Below are 13,156 nucleotides of genomic sequence, written 5' to 3' on the forward strand. Positions count from 1 at the left end.
TCCATCACACATGTGTAATCGGATTTTCAGTGTAGTTTAAATTTCGTGACCGATCATAAGTTGCTTTCCGAAGAGCCCTGGTATATAAATTCCTGTATACATTTTTCGAAATGTCCTTACGCACTATCACACTGTGTGGACGTTTGTGGCGAATGGCAGTGCTCTTGAACTGTAGTTCACTCCTCGCATCGAGGTTGAGCGACTGAGAAACGCAGCGTTTCGCACGACCGCCTCCCGCGCCCATTGTCCGTCTCAGGTCGGCTGAAAATCGATGAGTCATCGCAACGTGCCAACCGCGTTCTCCGGCGAATGCCTCGCAACAGAGCGCTTCATCCGTGCTTCGACGAACGCCGCGCGGGTTGGGCGTCGCCTACCCTCACTCAGTGTTTGCTATTGACGGTGGCGTCATTCCTCCTACACAATCTAGGCTCACGACTTGTCGCAATAGTCCACGGGGTAACTGAGTAGGCGGTAATGACTTTCAGAGCCTTCGCCGAGCGCAAAATGAGACTGCCGTGACAGAATTGTCAGCTTTACTGCAAACAAGGTACTTGTGGATAAATGCATTCACAGCTGGAGGGAACTGCGGTGAAGTTGTCCAGAGAGACTACTATTTGCTAACCCGCAGTGAGCACTCTGATTAGGACAAATAAACTGAGAAACATACAGGGAACGTATACAGGGATTTAGTTTGAAGCTAACATCCATGGGTGTCAGATCATATCAACGAAAATAACTTTCTATTGAATCCGTTAGCCATGGAATGATGAGCCTTCTTGAAACTAGCCCGATCTGCTAACAAGGCGGGCTGTAACGGCATACTTTCTACAAAGTACACTGATAGATTTACAACAACAAAACATTAAGAATGAATTTATCTTACAACGGGAGGCCACGACGTTTGGAACGCGGATTTACAGGAAACTTCGTACACTCCCAGTACTCCATTAGGACAACAAAATGCGTAAGCAGTAGCGCGTACTTCTCAAGTGTTATAGAGAAAATCACAGGATAATTTTGGTCGCAAAATATGTACCTGTGCGTGATCATTTTTATAACGACGCGGCGGCAGCCAAGTGGTCAGCGTTCAAGCCCCGTATTCGTTGGGTCGCTGGATCGAGTCCCGTTCGTCAGTATAATTATTTTTTATTTTCAACACAGTCATTTTCTTTACTATTTATGTTAAAATTGACATAATGGGAAAAATACGTGTAATAGGATGAACTTTAAAAAAATTACAATGTTATTTGGTAGTCTACAAATTTTTACTGTCACAAATAATATAATATTCACAACTATCGACTAGTAAAAGACCAAACGCATAATGTGATACTGAAAATGTATGCTTGTCCGTGATTTGGGAAATCCCTCACACGTGGAAGGAGCCCGTAGCGACTTGTTACCTCCAAGTTTATGAGCAGCACAGACGGCTTTCGAAAGATGTACAGTTAATCGTCGCTTTCGACATTACAAGTTGAGGATGGTATTTTTCGTAAAAACATGGAAAACATAAAGTTAAACGTCACCAGCTGCATTGAATAAATGTGTTTCCGCATACGTAAGGTCCTTTGAGGTTTTCCGTGGGGAAACAGACCTCGTTAACAGTTTCAAAAACCTCTCTTTCAGACGGTAATTTGAAAGCAAACCATGCATAACGCAGCATTTCCTTAAATATCGGCGGTGCTAATTGGTCATGCAGTATCGACTGTATTTTAATAGCGTCTTCACGAGGAGCAATTTCTCGTTCTCTTTCGATTAAATACGATCAATTTTGAAGACACGGATAAGCATACATTTTCAGAATCACTTTGTGCGTTTGGTCGTTTACTATTCGATAGTAAATTATATTATTTGTAATAATAAAAATCTGTAGACTGCCAAAAACATTGTAAATTTAATAATTAGTACATCCGATTACACGTATTTATCCCCTTATGTCAATTGTAATATAAATACTACAGAAAATGACTGTGTTGAAAATTAAAAAAAAGAAACTTACGCACGGGACTCGATCCAGCGACCCAAGGGTTACGGGGCTTTAACGCTAACAATGCGGCTGCCGCCGGTTCATGACAAACATGGTCATTCCCAGTTATATACTGGACGACCGAAATTATCTTGCGATTTTGCCAGCCGTGGTAGCCGAGCGGTTCTAGGAGCTACAGTCTGGAATCGCGCGACCGCAACGGCCATGCCTCGGGCATGGATGTTTGTGATGTCCTTAGGTTAGTTAGGTTTATGTAGTTCTAAGTTCTAGGGGACTTATGACCTCAGAAGTTAAGTCCCATAGTGCTCAGAGCCATTTGAACCGTTTTATTTTGCGATTTTCTCAGTAACGCTTGAGAAGTACGCGCTACTGCTTACACATTTTATTGTCCTTATGGAGTACTACGAGTGTACGAAGTTTGCTGTAAATCTGCGCTCCAAACGTCGTGATCTCCCCTTGTCAGTGTAGAGTGACATTTGAAGTGAATCAGGAACTTATTTTTGCTCGGCCTACGTCCATTCACGCAGAGCAGATGACTGGATTATAGGCAACACAAATTGCATACACACTCTGCACAGTACCTACACCACTCCGCCTGTCAGGAGCATTTCCAATAAGAAAAAGTCTCTAGTGTCGCCGGTAAGTGTGAGTGAACATTTTGCTTCTTGCAAAAGATGTTTCCCACGACCATCGATGCAAGGTGAACCAAAATTCTGGCACTCAGGCACCACACTGCGATTTCGTGCATAAAAACGGCATAAAAAATTTCTCTGCCAAAACATCGTCTGATGCATAGCCCTGGTAGATAATGAAAGTCAAATAAAGGCATTTTGGCAACATTGTAATCCAAAGTAAGACAAGTATCTTCATTCAATATTGTGTAGCTGTGATGTACTGTTAGTGCTAGTAGTAGAGTTCTACATTAGTAAACACGTTAAAGGGTTTGCCACTCGCTCTAGGTGCCCTTTCTTATTTTTTAGTTTCGATATGCCCAAAAACGCCGTAACATACATTAATTCTTCAGCTACACATATCCTACAACTGCAGTTTCTTACTGTCAAACATTAATTATACATCAGACACGTCAGAAATACTAAAGCAGAATAATTATCATTGAAAAGTACATCACTCCTCATAGGAAAGAAATAACTACAAAAATTTATGAATATGAACATATCACTCATACGTACTACAATCGGTAAGAGGACATTAGTAGTACTTTTTACACCATTAGTGATAGCGTATCAATAGACAAATAAGCATGTAGCAGTGTTATATTTATAAGAGAACAAAGTAAACAGCTAGAGGCAAAAAATGTACGTTTTTAAAAATGGAATGATAGAAACGGTTGCACTCATTTCTCTGTTAGAATTATATAATTGCATGCGTTTTGTTTAAGACGTACTGTAATTCCTGTACAACGCTTAAGAGCACATAAAACATATGACACTCTCTAAACTTGTTGTTGTTGTGGTCTTCAGTCCTGGTTTGACGCAGCTCTCCATACTACTCTATCCTGTGCAAGCTTCTTCATATCCCAGTACTTACTGCAACCTACATCCTTCTGAATCTGCTTAGTGTATTCATCTCTTGGTCTCCCGCTACGACTTTTACCCTCCACGCTGCCATCCAATGCTAAATTCGTAATCCCTTGATGCCTCTGAACGTGCCCTACCAACCGGTCCCTTCTTCTTGTCAGGTTGTGCCACAAGCTCCTCTTCTCCCCTATTCTATTCAATACCTCCTCATTAGTTATGTGATCTAACCATCTAATCTTCAGCATTCTTCTGTAGCACCACATTTCGAAAGCTTCTATTCTCTTCTTGTCCAAACTATTTATCGTCCATGTTTCAATTCCATACATGGCTACACTCCATACAAATACTTTTAGAAGCGACTTCCTGACACTTAAATCTATACTCGATGTTAACAAATTCCTCTTCTTCAGAAACGCTTTCCTTGCCATTGCCAGTCTACATTTTATATCCTCTCTACTTCAACCATTATCAGTTTTTTTGCTCCCCAAATAGCAAAACTCCTTTACTACTTTAAGTGTATCATTTCCTAATCTAATTCTCTCAGCATCACCCGAATTAATTCGACTACATTCCATTATCCTCATTTTTTCCAAGTCCTTTGCTGTCTCCGACAGAATTACAATGTCATCGGCGAACCTCAAAGTTTTTATTTCTTCTCCATGGATTTTAATACCCTCTCCGAATTTTTCTTTTGTTTCCTTTACTGCTTGCTCAATATACAGATTGAATAACATCGGGGAGAGGCTACAACCCTGTCTCACTCCCTTCCCAACCACTGCTTCCCTTTCATGCCTCTCGACTCTTATAACTGCCATCTAGGTTGTGTACAAATTGTAAATAGCCTTTTTCTCCCTGTATTTTACCCCTGCCACCTTTAGAATTTGAAAGAGAGTATTCCAATCAACATTGTCAAAAGCTTTCTCTAAATCCAAATTGCTAGAAACGTAGGATTGCCTTTCCTTAATCTTTCTTCAAAGATAAGGTGTAGAGTCAGAATTGCCTCACGTGTTACAACATTTCTACGGAATCCAAACTGATCTTCCCCGAGGTCGGCTTCTACTAGTTTTTCCATTCGTCTGTAAAGAATTCGCGTTAGGATTTTGCAGCTGTGACTTATTAAACTGATAGTTCGGTAATTTTTACATCTATCAACACCTGGTTTCTTTGGGATTGGAATTATTATTCTTTTTGAAGTCTGTGGGTATTTCGCCTGTGTCATATATCTTGCTCACCAGATGGTAGAGTTTCGTCAGGACTGGCTCTCCCAAGGCCGTCAGTAGTTCTAATGGAATGTTGTCTACTCCCGGGGGCCTTGTTTCGACTCAGGTCTTTCAGTGCTCTGTCAAACTCTTCACGCAGTATCGTATCTCCCATTTCATCTTCATCTACATCATCTTCCATTTCCATAATATTGTCCTAAAGTGCATCGCCCTTGTATAGACCCTCTATATACTCCTTCCATCTTTCTGTTTCCCTTCTTTGCTTAGAACTGGGTTTCCATCTGAGCACTTGATATTCATGCAAGTGGTCCTCTTTTCTCCAGAATCCCTTTAATTTTCGTGTAGGCAGTATCTATCTTTCCCCTAGTGAGATAAGCCGCTACATCCTTACATTTGTCCTCTAGCCATCCCTGCTTAGCCATTTTGCACTTCCTGTCGATCTCATTTTTGAGACGTTTGTATTCCTTTTTGCCTGATTCATTTATTGTACTTTTATATTTTCTCCTTTCATCAATTAAATTCAATATTCCTTTTGTTACCCAAGGATTTCTACTAGCCCTCGTCCTTTTACCTACTTGATCCTCTGCTGCCTTCACCATTTCATCCCTCAGAGCAACCCATTCTTCTTCTATTGTATTTCTTTCCCCCATTCCTGTCAATTGTTTCCTTATGCTCTCCCTGAAACTCTGTACAAACTCTGGTTTAGTCAGCTTATCAAGGTCCCATCTACTTAAATTACCACCTTTTTGTAGCTCCTTCAGTTTTAATCTACATTTCATAACGAATAGATTGTGGTCAGAGTCCACATCTGCTCCTGGAAACGTCTTACAATTTAAAACCTGGTTAATAAATTTCTGTCTTACCATTATTATTTATTTATTTATTTAGCGTATGGCTCATAACATCACAGTAAAAATTACAGAAACAACACGATTAAAAAAAATCACATATGTATAAACAGAGCAATAAATAACAGTTTGTATATAAGGACACCGCCAATTGTAAAGTTACACTCACAGAAGACCAGTCACAAGCAGACGTCCAGCTTAGATAGTAAATAGTCGATTGCCTCTTGGGTCGCCATTAGGAAATCTTGTGGGTCACCCTCGTATGCCCTTAGTGGGCATTCCTGCACGATGTGTTTGACCGTCTGTCTCTCAGCGCCACAGTCGCAAGCGGCCGAAGGAAGTTTACCCCATCTGTGTAAGGAGTCGGCACATCTCCCACAGTTGGTTCTGATGCGATTAAGAGTTGACCAAACTTTGCGAGGGCAATCAAATCCTTTTGGTTTACTAAAGATGCATGGCATACTGTGGCAGTTTACTACTGTTCTGCTCTCCCAGGGTTCTTCCAAGTATACAACCTTCTTTCATGATTCTTAAACCAAATGTTAGCTATGATTAAGTTAAGCTCTGCGCAAAATTCTACCAGGCGGCTACCTCTTTCATTTCTTAGCCCCAATCCATATTCACCTACTATGTTTTCTTTGCTCCCTTTTCCTACTCTTGAATTCCAGTCACCCATGACTATTAAATTTTCGTCTCCCTTCACTACCTGAATAATTTCTTTTATCTCATCACACATTTCATCAATTTCTTCATCATCTGCAGAGCTAGTTGGCATATAAACTTGTATTGATGTAGTAGGCGTTGGCTTCGTGTCTACCTTGGCTACAATAATACGTTCACTGTGGTGTTTGTGGTAGCTTATCCGCACTCCTGTTTTTTATTCATGATTAAACCTATTCCTGCATTACCCCTATTTGATTTTGTATTTATAGCCCTGTATTCACCTGACCAAAAGTCTTGTTCCTCCTGCCACCGAACATCACTAATTCCCACTATATCTAACTTTAACCTATCCATTTCCCTTTTTAAATTTTCTAACGTACATGCCCGATTAAGGGATCTGACATTCCACGCTCCGATCCGCAGATCACCAGTTGTTCTTTCTCCTGATAACGACGTCCTCCTTAGTAGTCCCCGCCCGGATATCCGAATGGGGGACTATTTTACCTCCGGAATATTTTACCCAAGAGGACGCCATCATCATTTATCCATACAGTAACGCTTCATGCCCTCGGGAAAAATTACGGCTGTAGGTTCCCCTTGCTTTCAGCCGTTCGCAGTACCAGCACAGGGAGGCCGTTTTGGCTAGTGCTACAAGGCCAGATCAGTCAATCATCCAGACTGTTGCCCCTGCAACTACTGAAAAGGCTGCTGCCCCTCTTCAGGAACCACACGTTTGTCTGGCCTCTCAACAGATACCCCTCCGTTGTGGTTGCACCTACGGTACAGCCATCTGTATCTCTGAAGCACGCAAACCTCCCCACCAACGGCAATGTCCATGGTTCATGGGGGGTAAAATACGCTTGGACGCAGAATCGATTTCTCAAACTCGAGTACTCTAACACAAAACTCTATCCACTTCGACGAGCAACCACAGCTACGTACTCTTAGTTCTGAATGAAGAATTGTTGCACAAGTATTGGCTTGCTTTGACTACCACTCTCTAACGAAAAAGTGGCGAAATTTTGATAAAGGCTTTTTTGTACTATTGGAATGCAGAGAATTGCAATGTAGTATCCAAACGTTAGAACTTTTACTCACTCTGTAAACCTAAAAGACACCTAATACCGTCTGCATGTTGTGAAGGGAAATGACTAGTCTTTTTTCTTTTCAAATGAGAACACCTGTCCAAAAACTTTTACTGTGCGCTCAGGCATCAACAGTTCATTGGAATTAATAAATTGAGATGGTCGGTATTCTTACCATTTATCAAGACACATCATCTCCGGAAATGGTTGGGCGGTGTGCAGCGTCGGAGTCAGAATTTTGCCCAACTGATTTCCATGCACATCGATGGTGTAGAGCCTGGTGCACATTCTAAAGTAAGTGCGATCTTGACTTCTGTATTTCAGTCACAGAGAGTTTGTCCTACTCCGAGGTCACATTAGCAGGTCACAGAAAATAGTCAAGAGGCGTGAGATCAGGTGACGTTGTTGTCCTCCACTGACAATTCACCGATCCGGTTGTATGATGTCCTAATGGTGTCCCACTTTACATCAAAAGCAACCAACATTCTGTCGATTCGCATCCAAATTATCTGACTAACCTATTATGGCACATCATCTAAGAAAAGAACACTTCTAGGAAAAATTAGGCAGGTCGCTCGTGTTAGCCTTCTTGGCTTTAGCTGCGATTAGTAAGCACAGCAGAATATTGAGCTCCTATCTTTATAAGTAGCAACCGTGCCAACAACCTCAGGAAGTAAGTCAGTGCAACAATGCATGTGGTCATAAGCTTTCTTAAAAATGGCATATTCAGGCAACGCAATGGGCATTCTTACACTGACGCTGAATGCTGTTGTCTAGACTGATAAAAATTTAACATCATAATCGTACCGTATATGTAAGATGTTTATGTGTCATCCATTCTTCATTAGTACAGTTGTATCTTATTACTGATACCATTTGTTCTTCCAAACGCTAAGTAAGTTAACCGTCCATTGATTTGACCACACGTTACCCCAGGCTTTATGATTACGAGGGATCTATGTTACTAACTTCTGACACTGTACGCATACGGATTTTCGTCTGTCCGAATATGAATATTTTGCAGTTTCTCATACCGTCACGAATAAAAGCCAATTCATCGATGAATGGCACCGAAGTCGGCAGTTGGGGCTAGAGTGTGCGGCGCTGTAAGTAGCATTGTGCTAAATTTATTCGTAAGGATAGTCCATCGCTACTACGGCCTGGTGTTCTAGAAGATGGTGTGGCAGTATCTCTTGTTCACTGACGACTGTCGACACATCATGAGGTGAGTACAACTCTTCCGGCACTTGGCGAGTAATAGGTGACTGTTCCTTTTCAAACTGTTCCAAAGCGTCCTATTCAAAGTAACAATCATGGACGCCGTCATCCACTTTTGAAACTTAAGGCTGGGTAGGACGGGCCGACATAGAGCAGGAGAGGCACCACAGGACATTTTCATTTCCACTGTCTATACTTTTACAAATAAATTCATAAAACTTTGGCAGCATGACCAGGAAGGATTCAGAATTCACACCAATAGCAGTGGAAGTTCGAAAACATAACGAAGTAATTTTCTTTTAGGTGTGAAATTTCATCATTTTTTTCACTTACTAATGGCAGCATTTGTTGCTATAGGTACACTTTTCTTCATAAGTACGAGAGATGGTTCGATGAATTTTGCACAACATACAAGCCGGCCGCGGTGGTCTAGCAGTTCTGGCGCTGCAGTCCGGAACTGAGGGACTGCTACGGTCGCAGGTTCGAATCCTGCCTCGGGCATGGGTGAGTGTGTTGTCCTTAGGTTAGTTAGGTTTCAGTAGTTCTAAGTCCTAGGGGACTTATGACCTAAGATGTTGAGTCCCATAGTGCTCAGAGCCATTTGAACCATTTGAACCACAACATACAAACCATAATTAAAGGTGTTTGAAACTCTAGAATTGTTCAAATCTATTAAAAACTGTGGTAAAAATTGAGGTAATTAACCACAAAATTTGTGTTTCTTCTAAACATGAAGTTTCAAATACAACAGATCATTTGGATTTTTCATAAATTAAATAAATTCTAGAGTTTCATACACCTGTAAGTATGGTACGTATGCTGTGCAAAATTCATCGAAGAATCTCTCTAACATATGAAGAAAAGTGTACCTATACCAACAAATGCAGCCATTAGTAAGTGAAAAAATGACGAAATTTCACAATTTAAAAAAATTATTTTTTTATGTTTTCGAACTTTCACTGCAATGAGCGTGAATCCTGAATCCTTCCTGGTGCTGCTGACGAAGTTTTATAAATTTATTTGTAAAAGTATGGACACTGGAAATTAAAATGTCCTGTGATGCCTCTCCTGCTCCTAGTCGGCCCGTTTGACGTCCTACCCCCCCCCCCCCCCCCTTTAATAGAATACAGGAATGTTGAATAGTTATCAAAACAGTATTGACAATCCCTACCATAAGTATCGACTAAATTTATGAGTACTATACGATATTACAATGAAAGTAGTGCAGGACAATACGTCGAGAGCATAGGTTTCGCGGGAGGCGTTCCAGAGATAAATCCCTGCCGTCGCGTTATCCTCTGTGCCCTCAGTGGCTCAGACGGATAGAGCGTCTGCCTTGTAAGCAGGAGATCCCGCGTTCGAATCCCCGTCGGGGCACACATTTTCATCTGTCCTCGCTGACGTATGTCAACGCCTGTAAGCAGAAAAGGGTGTTCATTTCATTGTAATTTCATTCTAACGAGCTGCATGGTCACCGATGGTATCTGTTCTTTCGGACATGTCCGAAAGAACAGATACCATCTCAGTATATACTATACGATATGTACAGGAAAAGCTTCATACCTGCACGTACAGTTCGAAAAACTATAGGTGTAAAATGCGATACTTACTTGCAACCTCCCAGTGAATAGCTGGAAACGCCAAAAGAGGCGGAGTATTCCTGTTGCGAAACCCTTCCGCATTAAATACTGTAGCAGTTCTGCCGTTGCAATCAACTTCTTCGTATGCAAACAGTGATTCAGTCGCTTCGTTACCTGAGTACTGAAACACGTCGTAATGCTGTAAATAGTACTGCACTGCTACCGCAAGCAACCAGTTATGATGGGAATGAGGAACCGAGACAGTTGCAGCGTTAAGCTGACGAACGCTGTTAGGTGCACCAATTTATCTTCCATTAGCCTTATGGTAAGTTGGTTGCCTTACTATTTATTGTACAAAACACAACCGAATACATATTGAAATAACCGTATCCAGACTTTGAAAGGTGTGTGCCAGAACTGTCCATTGCACTTTCAATTTTGTAACAATCCGAGGGCGGAACATGGGAGCGCGATTCTAAGTATTGTTGGGAGACGAGGTCTGTTTGCGAGAGTAGTAGTGTCTGTCGAGAGCTCTGAGACAGAAGACGTGTCACGCTACCCTCACGGCGGTGATGGGAGATCTTCCCAGATTCAAGGCCTGATTTCATCTAAATAGCCAGGAGAGATTTAGATGGCTTACCTACGCTTGAAGATGGAATTAGAGGTAAAATTCACAAACGTAGCGGAAAAGCAATTGCAGGATTAGGCTCGCGATTGTTAGTCCGAGTTTACAATAATCCCATGTTTCGCTTGCCAGTGAAAGAAGCCTCCTTATCCTTCAAATAATAATTATTATTCTCCACATCTAAATAATATGCTGTGGTTAATTACATGTTAATGTTATGATTTATACCTATGTCATTGTTATTGTCACTGTCTATTATTTCTGAAGCTTTCAATAGACTTAATTTATGAAATATCCCTTCTCTCTACATATTTAGTGGTTAACAAGACCCAAATAAACTTCTTTTCATTAAATTCATTCTTAGTAACAATAAGCTTTAGCCGCTGCTGCTGCATGCTGCTGCACATTGCTGTAAACCACATAGGAACAGACAGTGATCTAAAGAGGTGAGTGTAAAACTTAAGGCCAAAAAAAGAGACACTGACACACCACAACATGTCATGTACTCTAATCCAGTAAATTCCGTTGCTTAAGTCAGATTCTGTACCATTTGTAAATTCTTGTTCAAATACGTAGCTTATCCTAATGTTAGTTTTATCTTTCTCATGTAACGATCTGTTGAGGGCTTAAATGATAAAGAAACTGACACTAATACAACACGCACAGTGTTAGGCAGGTTAGATTCCGTTTACTGGTAGCTCAGGTTGCTTATCGAGTCCATTTTCACAGACGAACATAGGCAATATTGGCTGTAGCTACGTTAAATATATTAGTTGCATGTAAGTTACACATGCCGAACTCTGTTGCTACGCGACACCATTGGAAATTATAAAAACACAATGAGGTCAACATTACACTCGGACAGTGTTTACAGCTGCGCTGCCTTTGTCCATCGATGTTAATTATAAGAATTGCGTGTGACATATTTCACGACTCACTGTCGTTGACTAAGAATTAGGAACATCATATTTTTTGTGTGTGACATTACTGTTTCTAAGTGGCAGACAATTTATCTTGCATAGCAGAAATCGTTATCTCTGTTTTGTAAGTGATTTTGTAACGAGATGGATTCGTTGGTGAGAAATTCTTTTCTGGCATTCTTTGCTGATTATTACTAACGATGGCTCACAACACAAAATCAGCTCTTCGCATTAGAGACCTTAGGGAACTTCCAAATACAGACACCACTAATGATGAGATTAACTCTACAGAACATTTCCAGCATTCAGAGACCGAAGCTGAAAATGTTTACCCAGATAATGAGACACAAGTTTCTACTGCCTTACTACAGGGGTCAAACAATGTAACGGATGACCTCAGTAGCAACGCAGAAAGCACCACCGAATTAACAAATAGTGAAGTGTCACAGCACAGTGACACAACACGACAAATCATTTCAGAGACAATACATTCAGGTTCCGCAAGTCGTGCTGAGGTAGAAGCAGCACGTAAATGGCTTCACATAACGGCAATGTTCCATTTGGTACAAATGACTCATGGAAAACGCTGTTAGAAACCATGTTTTACAAGCCTAAACAGGATACACTTACAATGACAGAAGACTAGCAAACTCAAATCGTGCGGATTAAAAAAATGTCGCAAACAGATCTGCACACTCAAATCTCGACGTCGCAAACAGAAAATACAACAATTCTGAATGAATTGGCCAAAACGCTGCATGAACAATTTTTTCCTAAAGTGCAGACTTTAGAAACTAGAATTAACACCGTTGAGACTGTGCAAACCTAACAAACAGAAAGAATCTCAAGGATTGAGACAGGTTTCCAAAAGCACAAGCAGAATACGTTAACTGCCGTTAAAGCAGCAATACCCAACACTTTGACCAAGGATCTCACACAGCACTGCGATCAAAATGCCTGTAAAATTATATAAATTTACACCAAAACAGATTCTACAGAAGAAACAGTTCATTCTGTTGTAGAGCAGTTAGGCACTGACGATCTAACGACAAAGGTTGCAGCCTTGTCGAACAATGTAGACGCAAGCTCTGACGTCACTGCGTCTGTGCACTTCTCCCAAATGGAAGAGTATTTAAAAATGAAACGTGTACAGGAAGGGCAAGTGCTCGTCAACATGAAAGTGGAAGTAGATTAATTTCTTTAGAACGAAAAATTCTTAAAGCTTTAAAAATAGTAGTTCCTACTGGTGCGCCAAGAGATTCTGAAATTAGGCAACAATCGGAATGCGTCAGACGTCAGATACCCGTCGACCGTATAGGGGTCAATATTAGAGGACAGCCTCATTCAGAACCCATTTGCACCAGTGTCTAACAACCGGAATATTACAATAGGCATCAATCAGAACAATCGATGAGATTCCATCCCCACAATTTTGAACCAAGAAGGGACGAAAATATAAAACATTCGTAAGG

This window comes from Schistocerca cancellata, chromosome 9, assembly GCF_023864275.1.
Source record: "Schistocerca cancellata isolate TAMUIC-IGC-003103 chromosome 9, iqSchCanc2.1, whole genome shotgun sequence".
Lineage (NCBI taxonomy): Eukaryota > Metazoa > Arthropoda > Insecta > Orthoptera > Acrididae > Schistocerca > Schistocerca cancellata.